We start from the raw sequence: 20,096 nt of genomic DNA on the forward strand, positions 1-20,096 counted from the left end.
ATTTGACCTACCTCCCTTTCCTGGATTCAAATGCAGGTCTGGAATCCCAGGCGCTGGGGGGTATAGAATGTGGGAAGGGATGAAGCACACAAATCTGAGAGGAGTATTTCAAAAGGAAGACAGCTGAAACAGAGAATGCACAAGACAGGTATCAACAAGCCAGAGTGCTTCCTGCTGCTGGACGATGCCTACAATTAGGGAAGTGGGCTTTTCCTCAAAGTGTCACCATGCAAAACAAACCAGAAAGCAGAAGTGTGACGTCCCCAGAAGCATGGGGCCTCTTTTAATTGCACATTCAAAATGAAGTAATGCTCTGAGACATAGATCCCTCCAGAATACACACCAGTTTAAGAGTGAATCAGTGGACACGGCTGGGCCATTTAGTGCTTGGCCAGCCTGGAAATGCCCTTTCCCAAGCGTTTTTATCAAAATGAACTTGGCCTTGAATTGCTAGGATGGGTATAGCAACATTTTCCTGATTATTTTATGTTTTTTAAAAAGTCCTACAGCATAACATGTATCAAATTCAACCAGAAGATTGAACCAAATAGGAAGGGTGTCCTTGAAAAGATCTTAACGGAGACCTCAAGATGCTAATTCCCAGACAGGAGACTGAAAAAGTCAAGCAGAGATGGTCTTGATGGCAGAAAGGCCAATGTATAGGGCAGAGGAAGATGCTGGCACTCTCTGTCCCTGTTCCCAGGCCTCCTGGGCAGAGAGCTGCTCATGATGCTAGCAACAGATGCAGCTTTACAGAGCGCCTCTGACCAGCTACCTCAGGGTACGTTTCAAGCATCTACTAACATTCCCATGCCCTGTGAAGCAAGCAGCTTTTGAATTTCCCACTGCAGTCTGTGATATTCCCCACACTCAAAAAGAGCCAGAAGCTCAGCCAGGGTCCACTTCACAAAAGGCCATAAAACATCACTAGAAATGCAAGATAAAAAGGAATCCTCTCCAGAGCCATGGGAGCTGGAAGGAATCATGTTGATGAGTTTACTGGGGTGGGATTAGGAGTCTCACGAGGGTGAGGGAAGTGTTCAGAAAAGCAACCGCAGACAATCTGCACCTGCACCCCAAACTTGTGAAAAGGACAGCTTTGTGAAAAACAGCTTCTCATTTTATAGAAGATGAACTTGAGCCACAAGGAGGTTGGGAGCATGTCTCTAGTGCTGGCCAGAATAACCATGGTGATGAAGGTGATGAGGACAATGCAAAACAGCTCTTCGGTGAGCACTTGACTCACAGGGTATCAACTGATTGGAAAGCATCCCTAGTGATGGATACTACTGTTATCCTCAATTTAAAGAGCTGGCCATTGTGGCTCGGGAGGGTCAACTGGCTTGCTGAGGAACACACAGTAAGTGGTGGAGCCAACATCTGAAGCCCGCCTCTTCTCTTAGCTACCATCTTCAGGTGGTGGTGAAAAGGCACTCATAGTCCAAATGCAAAGCTTGGGGCTTTCCTGCCTAACCTGGAGATGCTTCTTGTTCCCTGGAGCTGGGAACAAGAAGCTGCTGCCATGTAAGAAGTGCCTTTCACCTCCCTCCATGATTCTGTGGCCTCCCCGGCCACATGGAGCTGTAAGTCCAACTAAACCTCTTTAGTTTTTATCAGCAGAGTGAAAACAAACGAATACACTGTGTGTAGGACCTCAAATGGCCACGAAAGCATCATGGTTGTTGATTTGGGGATTACAGATAAATGGCTGTGAGGAGTCAAATTCTCAAATTCAGAAGCCACGAATACTGAGGATCGACCATGTATTATCTCACGTAAGACTGCTGTGTGTGACTCAGATTCATTCTTTATTTTGAGTGACTTCTAAGATATTCACAAAGGGCCTCAGTGGTCACAAGCTGGATGGAAAAGTACAAATTACTGTAAAAATCAATACAGAGATACTAATACTTAGAAAATTATAATATCAGTCTCAGCTCCTGGTAGCCATATCTCCCTGTATTCATTTGGTTTTCTAACAAAGTGTTTCCTGCTACTCTCAAAAACATAAGTTTTATTTACATATGCCAAAAATCAGCTGATGGCATGAGAAAACTCTGCCTGATTTACTATTAGAGGGTTGATATTTGCTGCAGGCAAGCTGCACAGCTGAGTCAGCATAATTCCTGCAGGGTAGACAAGGCCATGCAGCCTAAATAAGGGGCAGCAGAAGGGCCTGAGCCCGGCCTCCTGCTCACGAGCTAGCCAGCCTTGAGCACATTACTCTCCACTTTCTCATCCATAAAAGGGTGTAGCTGGAAACAACCTATGGTTGCTGTCACGAATAAATGAGATTATGCATGACCCAGGCGGCTCCCATGCTTTTTTACGATCTGACTGTAAATGTAAACAGTTCAAGTGCAGGGAAGCATCCCGGCTGCCGCGACAGCCCCCCCACCTCACCCCACCCCTGACACTTGGGAGGGGCCCCATAACTCCATGTGCCGAATGGATCGAAGCAAACAAAATGTCCTGGTTGGCCGTCAGAGAGGCTGGCGGAAGCATCGGGTTCGATGCCACATGCTCTAGATTTCCCTCTGTAAGATAAATATCAAAATATCAGATTGCTTGAGTGTTGGCAGAGACACTGCCTCCTCCTCTCTGAAATGACCCTGCAATGAGAACCCAAAAGAGAAATACGATGGAGCCAGCAGGCACCCCTGATCCTGAGCAACGATGCGCGACAGCAGAGCCAAACGCAGCTATGTTCGCTCTGGGATCGTGAAGACCTTAGTGGGGACGGGCTGCTGTAGACTTCAGCCAAGGCCTGTGGAGCGGAAGGATCTACACAGCAATGGAAAGCCAACCATTTCTTGGAGTGTTGGAGAGAGGAGGCTCTGAATGGCTGGCAGACTCACTGGGGAGAAATACGTATTAAACCAATTCATTCTCTCTCTTTCACTCTCTCTTTCACACACACACACGACATTATTGAGAAGGGAGGAAATATTCTGGTAGACTGGAACACATCCCAGGCCCCTCCATGATTTATTTCAAAGATGAGAATCCTACCTTGGGTCTGCATAATTATGTTAAAAGAATTAAAGAAGAGAAAGAACAGGAGAAACAAATGACAACAGTATTCACTAGAAAAATGTCCCAAAAGGCAGATGAAGTCATGACCACGCTCACAGATGTGGAATCAAAGAAATTAACAGAATAATCACTTTGTTAAAATTACAGCTCAGAAGAGAGGAAGGGGTAAGAAGAGACAACAATGATAAGCTGGCAGAGATCAGGGGAAAAGGCCAGAAGTGATGGCTATTATATCAAGCAGGGAAAAGTTAATGGGCATTAACACTGCAGGCAGCACAGGGGACAGGGTCTGAGGAGCTTGAGAAAAATGAAATGGGAATTAACAAAGACTTCAGGAATTCAACAGAAAAATACTAGAAAGACAGAGAAGATCTAAAATACACGAAATCAATGCCCCTGGAATAGAGAATTGAAATAAAGGAGTGGAACATGTTTAAAGTTATGAAATTTCCAGAAATAAAAAAAGTCCTGTCTCCAGGGGTTAAAAGAGCACCTTCATCCAGGAACCTCTAGAGGGGGGATGTGTAATCTTTTGGCCTCCCTGGGCCACACCGGAAGATAAATTGTCTTGAGTCACACAAAAAATATACTAACACTCATGATAGCTGATGAGCTGAAAACAAAAAATTACAAAAAAAACACCTCATAATATTTTTAGAAAGTTTACAAATTTATGTTGAAAAGATATCTGTATTCCCATGTTCACTGCAGCAGTATTCACAATAGCCAAAATACAAAATCAACCTAAGAGTCCATAAGAGAGAAACGGCTAAGGAAAATGTGGCACACACACAATGGAATACTATTCAGCCATGAAAAAGAAGGAAATCCTATTGTGATAACATATATGAAGCTGGAGAAAGTTATGTAAAGTGAAATGAGTCAAGCACAGAAAAACAAATACCACATATTTATCTCACTCTAAAATAACTGAACTCATAGAAATAGAGAACAAAATAGTAGTTACCAGGGGCTAGGGAGTGAGAGGATGAGGAGAAGACAGTCAAAGAGCACAAAGCTGCACATAGAGAGGATTAAATGAAAATCATGTATGTTAATTGTCTTGATTCAATCCTTCCCACCATATAGACACAACAGTAATACATATTACATAAATATGTACCCCATAATTATGTAAGGTTAACTTTGTCCCAACATTTTTTTAAATATTACTGGGCCTCAGCCTTCTCCTTGGAAACACATCAAGCCAGAAAAGAGACGAATAACATCCACACAGTTCTCAAGGATGGCAAACATGTCCAACCAGAGGCACATAGTCCGGCTGGGCTCAGGGCTGGCAGTGAACAATTTCAGGACTTAGACCAAAGTGACTATGGAAGATTCTGATGTCTCTGTCAAGAGTCAGAAGAACAGAAGCACAGCTATCCGCCTTCTAAACACTTGCTTCAAAATCACTCCATCTAGTTGTGTCCTAAAACTGCCAATGCCCAGCCCAGTGCAGCCCAGTGAAGCAGATGCTAAGGGCAGCCTCTGCTGCCTAGTGGTTCTCATGGCTGCTAAACAGAACAAGCTCCTGCTTCCATTAGTAAAATTAGTAAGCTCAATTCAAAAAAAAAAAAAAAAAAAAAAAAAAAAAAAAAAAAAAAAAAAAAAAAAAAACCCACAAGGAAAAGCTCCAGCTGAGAACAGTGGCTCTGCATCCCAGCTGTAGGTTAGGATGACCCAGGGTGCTCTTTTCCCAGCCCTAACACTCAGAATCTCTAGGGGATGGGCCCAGGCATCAGTATTCCTTATAACACTCTCTAGAGAGCCTAGTATACAGCCATGATAGATAAGCAGCTGCTCTAGAATTATCTAGAATTATCACCTCCATGTGGAAGGTTCTGGGGTTCAAAACTGATCCAAACAGAGCTGACTGCTGAAGTGAGCAGCAGCCCAGGCTCCCAAATAGGCCCACAGAGCGGAGCACAACATTCCCCGATTCATGTGGGTCTATAAAGAAGTCATATGAAAGGCATCATTCACGAAAACATTTTCAGTGAATGAAAATGTTGACTCCATTTTTAGACATATCAATTTTGTTAAGACAATAATTCGGGAAGAAGAATCTTGATCGTGCCTTTTGTGGTAAGTGGAGTCTGAGTGCTGGTTGTGGGGGGAAGCTCCCCTAGGAGAGGAGCACGTGACTGCACTTCCTGGAGTCAGGCTGAATCATGAAAGGAAGTCCTATAATTCACAAGCCCCTCAAAACGACTTCTCTTGTGGTGTTTTATCTCTACTCAAATTAAGCAGCACAGGAACTCCAGAGACAGGCCAGCCACACATCTCTGCCCCAGCGCCCAGAGTGAGGCAAGGCTGGAGCCCAGGGGTCGGTGGCAGGACCCAGCCTAGGGGTCCCCAGGGGTGCCGCTACTTGATCCCTTTCTCTGCCCAATGGGGTGCTTCAGGATGCTCCCCTCTCAGCCCATCTTCATTACTTACAAAATGAGCAAATGGAAGGCATTCCCAGAAACAAACATCTTGTTTCTTAGACTTGAAAGTACAGACCAGGACCAGTTGCTTGGCATTCTATTTTTTTGTTTTGCCTTCATGAGAAACACGTTCCCTTTCTCATCTTCTTTTCAAAATGGACAAATCCATCACAGTTTCAATGAAACTATGTTGGATTTTTTTTAACTGAAGAGAAAGAAACCAGGACAAAGGCTTTCTCCCTTCCCTCAAAACCCTCTTGAACAAAAAACTGGTTTGTTCTTTCAGAAACTATTCTGAATCAAGAGTGTTTATTCCAAGGATATGTGACTTTGTAGCTTTCTCCCAGGCTGTGTGACCGTTTAGAGGACTCTGCAAGAAAATAACTGGAAACCACGTCAGTTCCTGGTGACTGAGCAGTAACATCATAGTGTGTGTGTGTGCACGTGTGTTGTGTTGTGTAGGTGAACGTTACAGCCTTGAGGATGAAGGGCCAGGCCAGAACCCCATGGACAAGACTCATGGTCTCATGTTTAAGGAGAGGATACTCCTGGTGCCCTCATCAGTTCCCAGGATCAGATCCTCTTAAGAAGATTGGGAGCTGCAGGTATCAACACGTGGAATAGTGGCAAGAATTACCGTGCATTCAGACAAGGCGTGGCACTGAGAGCTGGGAAAGGAGAGAGGAAGGTGGAAGCCCATGTCCTTCCTGGGCTCCTCAGGGGTTGGCCTGAGAGCAGCTTGGTGTCCGGCTGACCTTGCTGCAACAATGGAAATACCTGCTCTACTCTGTCTGACACAGACCTACCACCCACATGTGGCAACTGGCCCTTGAAAGATGGCCAGGGTGACTGAGAACTGAATTTTAAATGAAATCTAACATTTATTTTAAATGGTTTTACGAAATTGAACAGTCAATGGCCGCACATGGCTAGTGGCTCCGTGCTGAACATCCTCAGCAGGGATGACAGAGCCCAACCTGATGAGCTGCATCTTATAAACACGGTCCTAGGATCAGAGCGTGTGATCCTGGTACATCTTCCTTTCCGAAACTCCTTCTACCTGGGCCAAACTTGAAGGCTCTGGGTTTTCTTTTTATGATGGGGGTGACACATTTTTCTCTGACTATCTAGCTGACTATATCCGAGTCATATCTTATACATTAAAATATGAGAAATAACTTTAAGAGTACCCACAGGGCCGGGCACGGTGGCTCAAGCCTGTAATTCCAGCACTTTGGGAGGCCAAGGAGGGTGGATCATGAGGTCAAGAGCTCGAGACCATCCTGGTCAACATGGTGAAACCCCGTCTCTACTAAAAATACAAAAATTAGCTGGGCATGGTGGCGTGTGCCTGTAATCCCAGCTACTCAGGAGGCTGAGGCAGGAGAATTGCCTGAACCCAGGAGGCCGAGGTTGCGGTGAGCCGAGATCACGCAATTGCACTCCAGTCTGGGTAACAAGAGCGAAACTCCGGCTCAAAAAAAAAAAGAGTACCCACAATATGCAAAGAGGGTGTCATGCTGGGAGCAGAATATACAAAACTCTCCAGGGCATGGTATACAAAACTCTCCAACTAGACATTTTAAAAGCACAAGGGCCAAAGTCATGCAATGAAGTCTTTTAGAGCTTTTGAATAAGATGCCACCCAGGGGAAGTGACCTTGTCTAGTGACTAGGGATGTGAAAGCGGAGGACAATGCATCCCCATGTGTTGCTTATTAAACCCAACAGGGCCCTAAACACACGATTAGGATCTAGATACAACTTATTTGTCTATGATACTGTTGGGCAAGAGTCCCTCTGTTTCTGTGACCCTCTCATAAAATCTTTTTGGTTGTAAAAGAACCCTCTCTTCAATTCCCTGGTAACCAGTAGCTATGTGTCCTGACATACTGCATTCAACCTGAACATTTGGCAATGGGCCTGTTCTTTGCCAGCCAGTCTGATTGGTGTTTTGCATAGAGCATCTCTGAGCTTGATCACAACCCAAGGGTTATATATTTGTAACATTATTTTGGAGATGGGTAGTACCAGCCGCCAGCAGTTTCAAGTGAAGGATGGAATCTAGACCCTGGGGCCTGGTCTGCCTCTAACAACCACTCTGTCCCCAGAGAGGGATTAGGAGCCACTTCTTGGAACTGGATATTTATAGGTCAAAGCCACAATTCTAGAGATTTTATTATAAAGTATAAACACAGGGGCAGGTGATGAGTCCAGGGGCTCTCCTGGGCGAGTATGGCACAGTGTGGGTGGAGGCAGCTGTGGTGGGGAGGGAGCAGCAGCAGCCCATCCCCTAATGACCAACAAGAGCAGCCCTTCAGGTCACCATCAGCTGCAGTCAGTGAGGTCCAGAAGCCAAGCCACAGACACAAAGAAACCATGGCCCAAGCTCTCAACCAGGAGTGAAATTGCTTACATCCTTCTCATGAGAAAAAAAAAACATTTCACAGGAAGCATGCAGATGACAAATGGTCTGAGAGAATCAAGCACAGTGGGCTAAGAATAATGTTAAAAAAAAATCTTAAAGACCAAAACCATTCAAATCATCTTGTGTAGAAAATGGTACAGGTGGGTTTTCCTATCTGACCAGTGCCCACATTCTTCCTCTGAGGATTATTTCATGTGTCTTCGCCTCCTGCAAGTCTTACTTGTGTGCTGAGAACACGCCGACATTCTTACTCTTCCACCCTCCTCTGAAAATTCTGCAGAATGGCAGAGCTCAGGAGAATATAAGTTCCCATGGAAAGGAGTGTTTGCAACAGAAAAACACAAACTCTCTCTCAATCTCACACATACACACACACACACACACACACACACACACACACACACATCAAATGGGGAGGGGCCACTCTGGCCTGCCAGTGTCTTTGCAGTCAAAGGCACACACAGCTACCATTATACACAGCTGCCATTATACCCAACATATCAATAAAGCCCAATTTGGTGAAAACCCCGTCAGCCTTTCAAGGTGTGTTTGTGTGCCATAAAATCCTACTAACTAGCTGTCAAACAGTGGACCTCAATCCTGGCTGCTGCCCTGGGTGAGGGGGAGTAGGAATGGCTTTAAAGCAGGCTGCACACCAGAGCACCCCAGTCTCCTTGGAGGTGGCCTGGGCTTTAGGACCTGAGTGACAGAGGGTGTAAGTATGTTTGAGATCACGGCTGTACACCTTTGGGCGAGCTGTTGAACCTCTCAAAGCCTCGCTCTTCATTGGAGGACAGAATGGTGCCAATAGTCATGATGCATGATGTGTTTCTAAGTTACTTCTCTTCCTGGTCTCATCCTACTCACTCTTTTCTCCCAAGCAAACCTTATTATCATCATTTTTCTTAATTGAAAAAAGTACGCACTCATGATCATTGTAAATACTGCATATGCACACCAAAATAGGCGGGATAAAAATACAAATTTCACCTTTTGTTGAAACCTACTCTACTCCCTCCTCCAAATAACTTCTGCTCTTAATTTGGTGCCTACAATTCTAGGTCATGCTACATATTTACACACACATATGTACACACTGGACACATTTGTATAGGCAGACACGCATCTATACATAGTAAACAACAATCCAACATCGCTTAAATTATTATGTGCGTGCGTGAGTTTTTTATTTATTATTTCTTTACTTATTATAATTATCATTATTGAGACAGGGTCTTGCTCTGCCACCCAGGCTGGAGTGCAGTGGCATGATCTTGGCTCACTGAAGCCTTGACCTCTTGGACTTAAGCGATCCTCCCACCTCAGCCCCTCAAGTAGCTGGGACTACAGGTGCACACCGCCACTCTAGGCTATTTTTTTTTTTTTTTTTGTATTTTTCATAGAGGTGGGGTTTTGCCGTGTTGCCCAGGCTGGTTTCAAGCTCCTGAGCACAAGTGATCCGCCCACCTCGGCTTCTCAAAGGGATGGCATGAGCCATTGCACCCCACCCAGCATGAGTTTTTTAAACAAATATAATATGTTACATCTTGCTTTTTCACTAGTATAACTTGGACATCTTTATATTTGGTATATGACAATTCCACATTTTTTAGAAGCCTGCATAGGATTCCCAAATATAAATCAACTGCACTTCCCTTAGTGATATTTCTTTTTCCTTTTTTTTTTTGCAATTATAAAATATAACGTTGCAATGAATTACTATATGCATATATATTTCTCTACTTTTGTCAATTTATATGTGTAATAGGTTCCTAAAAGTGAAATTGTTAAGTCAAAGCACTTGTGTTTTAAATTTTAAAAGATATTACCAAATGGTCAGTGCCCGCCTATATTTTTTCTTATTAATTAGACTCACTGCATATAAAAGCTATTGATGCTTTACAACAAGCATTGAAATTATATATATCTTACCATTTTTTCATTTATTTATATACTTTTTCATTATTCCAGGGATTTGCGTAAAATTTTAGGAAATCATACTTATCAATCTTGTGATGAGTATGATTATAAATTCATATGTTTTATCAGATTTAGACAGGCCTCTTCACAATCATTTTAAAACTCACCTAAGTTTTCTTTTAATAGTTTTATGATTTCAATGCTATATTTTTATTTTTTGTTCAGTTTGGAATTTATTTTGCCATAAAGAGCAAAGTTTTGTTTTTTTTTTCCAAACGATCTGCGGTTTTCCCAAGACCATTCATCCACGGCCCTGCACTTTCCCTGCCTGGTGTGGAAAGCCTCCCTTACCCTCACGCCTGCGTGTTATCTGGGCCTGGGGCTCCACTCCCCACAGCAGCTTCACCTTACAATTTTGTGGAGTTTGTCTTCCTTAACACCTTTATCTTACATTTCTTCCCTGAGTCTTCTCATAAGTCTCTCTCTCTAAGTTTTTATAATTGAAAGTTTTTGTAAATCTAAAAAGGCGATGCGTTGGGCTGTTGAAGCCATGCAGTACACAGTGCTTTGTTATGAAAGCCAAATCTGACTGATACTCCAATTCCACCATAACAGACATTGACACAGCTTCCCGGGTATTCTTAGAAGAGATAATATCTGGGGAATACTTTACACATAAGTCTTTGCGGACACTGCTGGCTTCTTTGGGGATATCATCCCTCACAAATACTTGCCTTTCTGTCTTCCTTCTAGCATCAGTCCTTCTCCCCAGCTGCCAACCTGCCTTTCCTTGACCAAATCACTGAAGTCTCACCTACCTCACCAACATTTCTATAACAGGAGGGAAAGGGAACTGAAACCTGTCCACACCCCCACTTGTATTCCAAGCCTTCCTGACACCTCGTACTTCCCCTCCCAACCCTCACGACAACAACAGGCAGGAAGCAGCAGTTCTGCCTCAGAGGGGGACAGACACCAACAGGGAGGTCAGATGCAGGAACCACAGGGACACTGGCTGCTCGGGGCTTGGCACTCACTTCACACGTGGCTCTAGTTCACTCTGGGTAGTAAATTTATCTCTGTGGAAGGAAGGCATGCATAAAAGCTTCAGCTGTTCTCACATGAACCTCTCATTGGTTTGAGATTGTGTCTAATTCCTATTGTATGTGCTTAACTTCTCAATGCAAAGGCTACAAAGATCATAATAAGTTTTGTATAAACATCAGTAAAGAGTAAAATCGGCACATCTAACACTGAGCCTGTGTCCTCCCTCTGCCTCGCCAGGCTTTCCTGAGCTGCTGACAGGACTGCAAACCTGCCCATCACTTAGGCTGGACAGCAGATCCCCTTTTACACCTTATTAGAGTAGCAGATAAGGATTCTGGTTCTGGATTAGACATGCCTAGTTTCAAGAGTTCTAATCTCAGCAGCATCGCTTAGTAGTTGGACAAATCCCTTCGCCTTTCTGAGCCCATTTCTAATCAGGTTGAACTAGATCCTATGCATATTTAAACAGGCTTCTAAGAAATCTATGAATTTGGACCCTCAGTGTCCTAATAAGCAGGACAGACTTCATGACAGAGCTACATGACCACCAGAACCAATTTGGGGAACCTAACACCAAGGCCTGTGATGCAGCCTGCTCTAGCCAGGCTCTTCCCCCTCGTCCTCACTGTGACTTCCTTCACGTAGCCATGACCATCAGCTGATTGGTGTTGCTAACAAAAAGGAAGTGGTGGCCTTCCACCTCAAGCATATGCATGGCTGTAAGTGCAGAGAAGGGGAAGAAACAACATTAAAAACAATATTACGGAAAATGAAGTCATGGCATGCTGAGGACCTGGGGAGATGTTCCATGAGTAGCTTGACAATGAATGCTGTCCTCGAAAGGCATGAAGCAAGACAGGCTCACACTGATGGGGGGCAATCACAGCCCTCAATGCAGGCAGGCAGCAGTGTGGGGGTTCAAGGTGGGAGAAGACCAGCGGTGGAGTGCCTTAGAAGTGACGGAGACCTGAGGGAGGAATAGGCAGGAGCAGGGGGAGAAGGGAAGAATAGATGCTCTCCAGCTCCAAGCAAGTGGCAGAAGCCCCTTGCAGGAAAGGATATTTGTGTGGCTTCGTTTGAACAGGGAAGGCACGGCCACATCCACAAAGAACAGTGGGCTCCTGCCACCCTCACACCACACACACCAGTTATGAGCCCATCCTGCCCGGTGCACATCCAGGTCTTGCCCTCCTCCTATCTGATGCGGGATAGGCTGCAAGAATGCAGTCTTAAAACACTAACACCTAGGGTACCTAAAAAAAAGACCGGCACGCACCTGGAAATGCCCAGTACATCAGGAAAGCTGACACCAGGAGAGAGAGGCACCAAGCATGCAAACAGATGACTTGATGCCTGAGGAGACAGGGGTAATGGTGGACTCAAACAAGTAATAAAATACACAGGAACCTAATACATCACTTAACAAAATCCCAAAGAAGTAACTACATTCCTTGGAAATTAACCACGAAATAATCACAGGAAAACCAAGTGGATGGACTGAAGAACAGGATGGAGAGGGATGAGGGACTTTCTTGAGATAAAGATTAACCTGATGGTTTCATGAAAGCACAGTGCAAATGGCAAAGGAGAGGGAAAGAATGAAAAGAAAAAGTGCATTCACTATAGCCCTGTGTATAATATCAAAATTTAGAAAGACTTTGACATGCTATTCTGGACTGTCATAATAAAATATAATAATCACTGAATATGGACACCTCCTGCACCCCAACACATTGTTAATAAAGTTCTAGAGTGACAAAGGTATTAAGACATACACACCCCACTATTATATCTTCTGAAGATGTGCACATACACACATGAATTCACTTTAGAAAGGACGAAAGATAGAAGAGAAGCCCCAGCTGCTCTCACACAGTGGGACTGGGGTGGGGCTGGGACTGAGCGTGGAGGCTGAGAAGGGCTTTTCTGTTGCTCGCTGTATCTGAATCCTGTACGAAAGGATATGCACTCGTGTATCAGTTATGCGATTGGAAAGAGGATATGCAACTCTTCTAAAAGAAAATATTAGAAAGTTCTCCCATCTTGAAGGTCAGAGAAAATAACTTTGGCAATTGTAGGTGCTCGTCTGAAACCTGTCTGGATGTGCCCTCCCTCCAAGACTGCAGGGCAGGTTCCCAGTCAGCCCGCCTGGGAGAGGCTCTGACAGTTATGTCAGTTTTAACCACACACCAGCTACCTGGCACTGCAGGCACATCTCTGTTAGGTATCACAGCGCAGCCCTCTGTGACTGCTCCATTGACAAAGACTTCAAGGATAGCTTACAAATAAAGAAGGGGGATTTGGACCCCATGGGGCCTCAGACCCTTACTCTCAACTACTATCTACAAAAATATTCCATAAATGTGACTTTGAGGCTCTGTATCAACCAAATAATTCATATATTGTTAGCATTTAAGATGAAAACGATCACAACATTCTGCCTCTACCAAGCAAAGCCTAAGGAGCTTGTAAAGGGGCAGCAAGAGGTCACACAGTGTTTCCCAAAGAGGCTACAGCAGAGCTGGTCCTGAAAGCCTAAATAAAACTGCACAGCAGGGTCACGGAAGCGTAGGACCACTGGCTGAGACTGGTCCTCTCGGAGAACCTCTGTGCACATCACCTGCACGAAGGCTCTGAAGATGCTCATGATATTTATCCCTGCTTGCTGCACTTTAGTCCACCCAGCATTTCTCACGCTTGCTTGAGCAAGCTTCCCAGGGAATTCCACTTAGCGTTGCACAGTGTCCACTTCAGGAATCAATCAAGGAAATCGAGGAGAAGGCCAGCAATCTGCTTGAGGTCTCGTGGGATCTCCATGTCCCCAAAAATAAATATTCTCATCACTCAGATAATAAAATGGCAGGGTCGAATCAAAAACAAAAGTGACATTGACACTGACGTAAGACATAGATGCTGTTAAAGTAGAGTTAAAAATCATCTTTCATTAGTGATTCATAATGCACCCTGATGGCAAAAATCATAGAAATTCTATGCTGCAATAAATAAATAACCATAGAAATAAAAAGCTCTGGAGAAATGTTTTCAGTAATGATGACAGTGGATTTACAACAGGTAAAATGTAGGTGAATGTTGATAAAAGGCATTGGTACAACATAGGGTATGACAAACAATTTACAGAAAACATATTTGGTCAACAAATATTCCCCATAGGGCCAGGCACAGTGGCTCATGGCTATAATCCCAGCACTGTGGGAGGCTGAGGCAAGAGGATTGCTTGAGCCGAGGAGTTCAAGACCACCTTGGGGAATATAGAGAGAGCCCATCTTTACAAAAAAAAATACACACACCGAATACCACCCTACATATTCTTCAGGTATTACTATATGTATAGTAAGACTGAGGAGCAACTGTCAGACTAGAACAAAAGATGGAAGTTTCCAGAAAAAAAGAAAGAAAAATGGAACTGTGAGATTACGTGGCATATCTGACCCCGTAGAAAATTGTGTCAATTGGCACAGTACAAACTAAGAAAACACAAAAACAAAGCAAGGGTTTGCCCCAGAAAAGGCAAAAAGGGGAACAAGAAAGAAAATGAACTGATATGCCTTGCTTTAGCAGTGAACTATATTTATATAACTATAATAAGTAAACACCAAATAACTTCTTAAACTCAAATGAGAGAATACTTATCCTGGGACGGTGTGGAAAGGAGTGGAAGGTGATGGTGGTACAGGACTGCCAAGTCCTCAATTCTCAGTGTCAACAAACACTGTCTAAAATTAGTACACCAAAAATAAAATTGCAAATATGCCAATCATAAGGAAATAACGAGAATTCTAGAGGAAATAACTCAAAGCAGTACCAGAGGATGGGAAGAATGAAAAGAGGAAAGCATTACAAATGAAAATCAAGCAAAAAGAGAAATTAACTTAGGTCACACCAAACATTTTCATGTCAACTCAGCAGGAACTGATAGATGTCATATTAATAAATTACCAGGTTGACCAAGGTAAAATAAGGATTTATCGGTTAAGAGAAACCAATGGAGGGGAAAAATGAAAGGTCACATGTTGAACATTCAAATGCTACTTATAGTCAGGCAAAGTATACCTAAGTAAAGCAATATTTAAACTAAATCTCTGCCCTTGGCCCTCCCCCTGTTGACTTTACATTCTCTCCCCAATTAACAGTATCCAGGTCGACAGCCTCCCTCACCCGGGCTCCAGTCCAGGCTGCCTGGATGGACCTGCAGCTTGCCTACGTGGTTTTCACTTGGGTCAAGATATCTCCCACTCTGCACCCAGCCTAGAAGTCCACTGTCTCCCCACACTTGTGCTCCCTTCCAGCACTCCAGGACAGCAGTGACTGCAAGCGCCTTTCCAGCTCAGAGCCAGGATCCCAGTTTCAGAGCTAGCCACCTCTGAGCAGAGACAGGAAAGCTCACGTACTCCTCAGTAATCTAGTCATTATCACCTTCTTAACTGTCTTTTCTTGTTCCACCACCATCTGCCTTTGGCCAGCTGCCAGGAATCAACACGTGGTTTCCCAGAAAGAAAAGAATCAAGGGAGTCATTTTTGATTTGTTAAACTTACTATAACCTAAACAAAATATGCTGATTTTGGGTATCTTTGGTCTTGGCTAAATTCAACTGTCTTTAAGTTTCCAGTTTAACCACCTTTTAAGAGACATAGGGCAAAACTTAAACAATTGGATTCATAAAGGAAAAAATTTCAAATGGATTAAAGCTAATATTTGGTCAGATAAAATTATAAGCAAATAGAAAATTTCCCTGATAACATCATATCAAAATGAATTAGCTTTCCTAAAATCCAGTCAGACTAGTTCTTAAAATATCTCCCCACAATCCTTCAGTAGAAAAACCTTTTTTCCTAGGGTTCAAATCCAACCTGTCCAAGTCTAAGTAGTAGAGGATAAGAAACAAATCAGGCAATCTGATTACAATCTCTCATTAGGACTCTGCCTTCTGATTTTAGTTCTTTAGAAGAAAAAGTAATGTTCAACATGTAGCCTTTTGAAACAAATTCTACCCCAAAGGCCTAAATTTTTGTTTTTTCTCCACTAAACTAGTCCAGAAGTTGTGGAAAATGTTAAAATCTGCAAAGCAAGAGTAGAAAAGTCAGGGGGTAGTTGGAAAAAAAGTCTACACAGGGAAAGTTGAGAAAGTAAAAATTAGCCATCACTTAGGTGTAGATAACTGACACAAACCCAGCTGGTTGCAAAGTTAACAGTAAATAATATTTCTTCCATGGACAGACTGCAGCTGTAAAGGGTGACAGTAAGCCCTTTTGTGAGTAACTTCTGCTCTCTTTCTCTAAAATTGCAGACTGTCAGAAACTCTGCTGTTTGAAATTATATTACAAAGATGAAACATCCGCTCTTACTTGAAGGACCTTTATTTTGATCGATATGATTGAAAATTCAGTAAAATCTTGCTATTTTAGACTCCCTTAAGGGAGAGGAACTGCCCTTCTAATTACTGGAAAGTGTGAAGTATTGAGCAATATGAATGCACTTTGCTTTCAAAAGCAAACCATAGTTCAGTGGAGGCTAATACAGACTCAGTACATCATCTCCGCTCTAAAAAGCTCTGAAAACAAGCCTTTTTTTTTTTTTTTTTTTTGGTGAATTTTAGAGAAGCTCTTGTAGTGATAACACCTGCTCTAAACAGACACACAGCTATTTATAGTCTTCATTTATTCCACTTAGTGAGAATATGCATGTTGTTAAATGTGAAAGTGCAGAAATATTAATGCATGGAATTACAGGATTCTCTCCAGACTACACTGGAATGGCAAGTAATCGGCAGCATCAACATGCGTGTTTACCTCCCTAAATTCTGAGCCATGTCTTTCTCAATCCTAAAATTTAGATTCTATATTTTAATTCCAAATTCTGAAAAAGCTTGAATTCCAAAATACACTTTGGCACAAGCATTCTGGATAATAACCACGGGCAAACAATGTGCTAAATAAGTGAAGTTCTACTCAGAAGTCTTCAGTTTAAAAAACAGAGTGATTAGACCTGCATTTAGAATATAAATGGCGGCCTAACAAAGATCAAGGTGAATCATTTCTCAAGTGCAAATCTAGCAATAAAATAATGTTTCTACCAATTTCATCTCTCAGGAAAGGTAAAGACCTAAAGTATATACCCCATCTTTATCCTAGCTTAAAGCAGTCTGGTTATTAAGACTATTCTAAAATCCTATTTTATATTTCACTTCAAATACAGAGGCTTTTAAGAAAAATCTTCCCACAATCCCTCAATAGAAAAAATCTCTTTTTTCCTAGTGTTCAAATCCAACCTGTTCAAATCCAAGGAAGAAGAGTAAGAGGATAAGACACAAATCAAGCAATTTGATTATAATCTCTCATTCAAATACACTTCAAAGCGCACTTCAAATACAGGGGGTAAGACAAATAAGTTTCTGTTTTAATGCAAGATTTTTCTAAATACATTAAAAGTGCCATTCAGGTAGAACAAAATGATTTGATAAAATAATTTCTACTGACAAAGATTTCTCACTTAAAACACCTAATAATTTACATGTATTTAAGTCTTTTAGCTCAAATGTAATTCTATCTATGCACTGCTCGGACTTTCATTGGGGAGAAGGACATCAATGTATTCAGTTGCATTCAGTTAAAATGCTCCCCGTGTAAAGGCAATGAATTTGTCCCTACTAAGACGAAGTCAGATGCTAGAATCAATTCAATTTCTTCCAGGAACTCTCAGGGATTAAATGATTCCTTTTTTATTTTTTAATATGAAGAATCAGATATGGCATATCTCCAACTCCTTGTTTTACTACAGCCTGCAATGCTTTGAAGGTTAAAAAAAAGAAGAAAAAGAAAAACTTCCAGTCAACAGTTCTACTTGAGTTTAACCCAATCTTTGGTAAGTCAGGCAAAACGCATAAAATATTTTGCAACAGCGTTTCCAACGTAAAAAAAAGATTCAAACTCTCACTTCTCCAATTGTCTTTCTAGTCCCTGGACATTGAAAAAACCAAAGAATCGATCGCATTTGTAAAGTTTTCAGGTGGGCTTAAGGTTTTGGAGCTATATTGCCAAAAACAAACAAAAACAAACCCAAAAAACAAAGAATCACCCTACCTCTTAACTCAAGTTTACATTTTACTACGTAAAACTTTCTTGCTCTCCAGGTTCGTTGGCTAAGTAAATTACTTGGCAATGAAAATGTACTCACCAGAGTAATTATGCTAAATTTTAGTAGTGGTTCAGAAAGTTTGGTGTCTGAATGCAACTGGCGTTTCTTTCTGTAGTAAAACATTTGTCTTAGCTTATAAGACGTCTGGACATTTCTACATTGAGTCACTTTGATCAATACTGCGGCATTTCCCCATAGGCTGGTGTAAATGGCAAAAGGACAATGTTCTAGCTCCAAGATCGAAGTCCTGGCTCTGTGCCTCATCCCAGCCTCCCGCGTCCCCGGGCGGGGCCGCGACCGCACTTTCCGCGCTCCCTGTGGGCCTGGGCGCGCCGGGGTCCTGGTCACTTTCCGCAGGTTCAGACCCCTGTCCCCTCCGCCCAGGCCCGGGCCCCTCTCTCCCGGCGCAGCTTCCGGATCCCGAGCGCCGGCAGGTTCAGGAGCCAGGCTGGCGGAACCCACCGTATTTATTCACGTGGTTTCGGCACTTTTCCCTCCCGGGTGAAGGCCCTGCGGGCACCTGCCCGGTGTGACTGGGCACACGAGAAAGGCAGAACAAGAAAGGGCGTGAACGCGGCGCGTCGTCCCCCGAAACCCCCTCCGCTCACCAGAAAATTCGCACCGGGGAGGCGACGCGGCCACACCTACCTGCGCCAGGTGAGGCGAGGGCGGGCGCTTGGGCGCAGCCGGGGCTCAGCCGGGGCGCAGCGGGGGCCGCCAGCTCTTCCTCGCTCTTCTGCCGCTGGCGTGGCCTCAGCCGCCGGGCCGCGGCGCTTCCTCATTTCGGGCAACTTCCTTAACGCGCCCGGGCAGGCGGCCCGCACTTCCTCCCAATGTCGCGCCCCGCCGCCTGGCCCGCCCTGCTGACCGCGCCCGGGCGCCCGGAGCTGGGCGGGCATGGGCTGGAGCGCTGGGCCGCCCGCGGGATCCGCCCAGGCGGCACCGGCAGAGGAATCCAGGTGCGGCGCGCCGCTCTCCTCCCGCCAAGTGAGGGCCCTTCGCAGGCAGGGAAGGTGGCACTGCCCGCGACCCGGACCGCAGCGGTTGCCCTCCTTCCCGCCAGCGCGGTGGCTTCTCTTACTGCCCAGGACCCACGAACACTCAGCGGCCCTTTCCATTTGCTGTGCAGCGCTGGGGTAGAGACTCCACTGCAGGGCATAGTCCCTGGAGGGGGTATCTGGGTCACCAAGCCAACGGGCTCCAAGCCATCGTGCTGGAGCACTCAGGAGGCCGGGGCAGTGCTCAGAGGGGCCGCGTAGGTGAACAACAGACTTCACGGAGCACTCGTGGGCAATGGAGCGCGCTGCTTCTGAGGGCTTATTGCTAAAGACTGCTTTCTTCGTACCACGGCGGCTCTGACGTCTACAACCAAATAAATTAAACATAATCCTTTCCTATAGTCCTAAAAATGGTGTTGACAAACCTGCCTGATACCCTTCCCTCAACTCATCCTCCTTTTCCTGTTGGACATTCCTCTTTAAAGTGTTCCCACAAAAACGGTATCCAGACCTTCTTGATAAAACCGATTGGCAGTGTCTGTTTTAAAAAGCTTCACCCTGAGCCGAAATGCGAGAAGCAAAATAAAATATGTATAACGTGCTGCATTGTAATTGCCATGGAGAAATTATAGGCATGGGACTGTTTATATTTGATGGAGCCCTCAGCCTTTTCTGCTTCCAGTGTTATTAGATTTTAAATCATTTTTGCAATTAATTCTTTAAAACTGTTAAAAGAAAACTTCAGCTAAATTAGATTTAAATCAGTTTATTTGAGAAATGAATCATTTGGGAATGGGACAGCTTCCAGAATCACAGCAGATTCCAAGACTCCAGGGATGCCTCATGATCCGAACAAATTTATAGACGAAAAAAAAAAAAATAGGAAGATATGAACAGAAATCAGAAGTGAGTTAGAGAAACAGCTGAATTGGTTACAAGTTGGCATTTGCCGTGTTTGAACACTTAGCAGTTTATGAGTGCTTGAAGTATGGCCGCTGGGACTGGCTAAGTCTCAGCTTACAGGCCCCATACTCCTACTAAGTTAGATTTTCAATCTTGTCTGCCTATTAAAGCTAGGTTACA

At 43.9% G+C, this 20,096-nt stretch overlaps 1 protein-coding gene across 7 annotated transcripts in view; it reads right to left on the reverse strand.

Annotated features, from left to right (window-relative positions):
• Positions 1–18,799, reverse strand: part of SYK (spleen associated tyrosine kinase) — a 78,678-nt gene extending 59,879 nt beyond the window's left edge. For 2 of the 7 annotated variants that reach the window (XM_017528443.2, XM_017528446.2), the window contains exon 1: positions 12–6,720. The gene's annotated coding sequence lies outside the window, so the exon portion shown is untranslated. Of the gene's footprint in view, positions 1–11; positions 6,721–18,663 lie in introns of those variants that run through there. The other 5 variants (XM_017528447.2, XM_017528444.2, XM_017528448.2 and 2 more) reach the window with 3 other exon arrangements.
• Between the last annotated feature and the right edge of the window lie 1,297 nt (positions 18,800–20,096).

The sequence above is a fragment of the Cebus imitator genome, unplaced genomic scaffold (assembly GCF_001604975.1).
Source record: "Cebus imitator isolate Cc_AM_T3 unplaced genomic scaffold, Cebus_imitator-1.0 Scaffold53, whole genome shotgun sequence".
In the NCBI taxonomy this organism is placed as follows: Eukaryota; Metazoa; Chordata; class Mammalia; order Primates; family Cebidae; genus Cebus; species Cebus imitator.